The following is a 3,621-nucleotide window of genomic DNA, read 5'->3' as shown; positions in this document are numbered from 1 at the left end:
CATTTGCTTCGCTATTGTACATGTTTAGTTATTAATTCTTTTGTATTTGTAGTATTTTTTTTTTCCTTTTCATTTATTAGCACATCTGTTCTATGCACAAACAAACCATATTTTATCAAGCCTTCAAAATCTTCAAGACTTCATTCCAAGATAGTGGAGTGTCAGATCCAATAACTGATATATTGCTGTTTAATAGAAAGTGAACTGTAACCGTACAATATAATTTTTATCTTTCTGTTAAACTTAAATATGGAATCATTGTTTTTATTTCCCAAGATTCTGATTTTGTTTGAGTATTCTTATTTTTATATGGGAATGACTTAACATCTGAAAAACATGATATTATGTTTTGCTAATAGGTAACGTGGAACACATCATTCTTGCATGGTACAACAGGCTGTCTGTAGGGCAGATAGACATTCACGTATGCAGTACAGGGTGTCTGTTGTATGCATAAATAGACCAAATATGTAAAAAGAAAGGTAATATCTCTCAGGAACTTCAGAGATCTGCCGCTATTTTGCATAAAATCTGTTTTTATATATAATTGTTTACTGAAATACGCCGTTCAATAGTTTATAGATCAGTTGTCATTATGTCTAAGAATTATTAAAGAACTCCAGTATAAGGGATCTCATGTCTTGATAGTTGTGTGCTTGTGACAGTTTTTACACCAATACTTTATAATAAAAGAAGCAGGTAATTATACCAAGAGCAGACTCTATGATCTTCTGTACATTTTACAATAAGGGAAACCTCTGAGAGATATGACTGCAGCTATTTCTGAAAATGCCTGACTTTCTGGTTTCAATTCTTTAAGACACTGATGATGAATAGGTGCAGCAAGTAATATCATCGAACACTGGATTGTTATGTCAGAATAAAGACTCTTAAGTACTGAATATATTATTTGGCATGGCAATCCTGTAACTATTGTTTTTGGAAGCAAATGTTGGCAATGCACATATTTTCACTTTACATATAACCTTTTAAAGAAACAAATCCAGATGACTAAAATGCTATCTGACTCTGCTTTAATATCAGCTATCCTTGTTATACAACCACCCAGCCTCCCCAGCGGATGCTGACTCTCACATAATTGGTGCAGAAATCTTCACCACTAGCTCTAAATAGACATAATTCTTGGATTGGGTATTCCAAGGTTAGAACCCCTGTCGGATATGTACGCCTCTCTGCCAACATTAAGAAGATTTAATTCCCTATTGGGACCAATAAGTAAAAAATTCAAATAAAAAAAAAATCCATCATTTTGAGTTCTCACCAGAATAGGAATGAAAGGGAAATCGTCCAATGTTAACAACTATCTAAGAGGGGAGATTCCCTTACTTTAAGACAAAAAGACAAGAAAAGTGCAGATGATCTTTTCAATGGAACACATTTGGCCCAAAATAATTTACTACTCTATCCAAAATAGCGGGACATGTTGTGGCTTTAGACATACATTAAAATAATAGTAAAGGTTTTTTTTTTTTGCATGATCAATAGGGGGCCCACCTTTGCATGAAATGTATGCTCTTCTTCAAAAAGGTTTCTCTTCCTAGTTCTCTTGTGGGTCCCCGCAGCACTCTCCCCACCCCGTGCACGGGTGCCGCCATCAGCTAAGCGGCTGCTGTGGAGGCATCTGTGCGTGCGTGTTCCCGCAGTGGCTGTGTGCATCCATAGACACACACATAGACACACACAGCCCTATGGCAGGCCAATTCCCTCCTCTCCGCCCAACAGTTTAATGGCAAAAGGAGCCATTGGCTCCTCTGCCATCAGTATCCTCCCCCCGCAACCAGGAAGAACAGGGAACTGAGGAGAGACAAAGGTAATGTGTGGCTTTTACCCCAATGCAGAGAATACAATAAGTTAAAAAAAACATCCTGACCTTTAATGCTACTTTCGGTCACAAAGTGGAATTTTTAAAAACTTTTCGTCAACTGGTAAACCGTCCCATTACTAATATGTTTTGCCAACTTCACTGCTCTCAAGAATTCTCAAGTCTGTACACATGCTGGGGCCTTTACAAGATTGGAGCTTTCACTGGAAAGGTTGGCAGGAAGAGAGCCAAGAACTGTGGCAGTGAGCTCTTACTGCTGCCATCCTCAAGAAGTATGAGAAGATGATGGGGTACAAAATACACCAGATGCGACCTGTTTAAGCTTTTCTCAGTGCATTTGTGATGGACCGCTGGCTCTTGTTACATCATACTGTAATATGCAACTTTCACATACTACAGGGTGTAGTAGATGTAGGGAGAGGGTGGTACTGGAACCGGTTATCTGACTGTCCAGCATTTTGCAAGTCTAGATTTCTGCCATGCAGAGTACTGGCAACCATATATTTTAGCTTCTAGGGCAGCCAGGTGTTAAAGATGAATGCCAGAATTTACATTTCAGTGTCTGAGCAAATAGGTGGCGTTCTTTGCTATTAAATGTCAACTGTCATGAGAAAAATACAGGGACTTGTATTCCCGACCTATATCCTAAGATGCCAGTTCCTTGCAGTCATAATGATCCAGTGGTTTTAATCATTTCGGAGTTGTTGATGCTGAAATTTACAGCTCAGGAAAATAAGAATTCCTTATCTGTGTATGCAGTTCAGGTTAGTAACTCAAATATTAAAGCAAGAGGGCCATCATAACAACTAGCAACATTAGATGTGGTCGGCCATGAAAGCCTCTGTTTCCATAATTTCCCAAGTTTTACATTAAAGTGAACCTGTGCCCAATCAATGCACACTAATGTTTATAAATATTCTGGACATAGCTGTTCAAGTTTTAAAACAAGCCCTTATTGACCTTTTGTAGCTATAGGCATCATGGAGAAATTCATATTCAAAAGTTTGACAGGCACAGAATTGTTTTATTTCTATTTCAGTTGCATAGGAATCATCGTCTAATGTGAACACAGAAGGTGCTTCTAGCTAGAGTGTTGTGGTCTTTGAAGGTGTGTAAGAATGGATTACTTCGCATTACAAGCAGCTAGAGAGGTCAGGTATGGCATTTTAAAGCTCTTTTACTGCTAAGACTGTAAATAATTAAATGCCCATAATATGGGCACAGGTGCACTATAAATGCAAGCTTCATGTTTAACTTCAGTGTATAGCCTAAACAATTAACAATGTCAGTGATGATTTGCTGTTGTAGGGAGAACGTGACTGGGTGCGCATGTAGCAGTAATTCAAAGAAAACTATGGGTCTCTCATTTTTTACCCAATATTCACACCATCACCCACGAGTCAACAATTGGGTGAAAGTTGTGGAAAATAATCAATGGATTCCTATATTTTTGACACTTCGGTGTCAAGAACTCAGCTATGGTAATGTAACGTGGCATATTGGGACATCATTGCTTGGAAACACCCTGCTAAAAAGACTGAAGCTTGGTCAATAATTTAACATTTGACTACAAAGAACTGCCTATATTATGGGTGCACAGAGAGATTTAATTTACCTGGGAACGGTGCATGTTACAACTTTGGCTTACACAGAGCATGCTCTCCTTGCTCCTTGAGGGAGAGAGAAAAAGACACCTGGCTGAATGCATTGCTTTGCCATGCAAGTATTATGCAAGAGATAATTGAATCAGTGTACGTTTAACCTGTTGACTCTCTGTA

Source organism: Nanorana parkeri, unplaced genomic scaffold (assembly GCF_000935625.1).
Source record: "Nanorana parkeri isolate BGI_ZX_2015 unplaced genomic scaffold, ASM93562v1 scaffold74, whole genome shotgun sequence".
NCBI lineage: Eukaryota > Metazoa > Chordata > Amphibia > Anura > Dicroglossidae > Nanorana > Nanorana parkeri.
Note: the sequence above shows the minus strand (reverse complement) of the source record.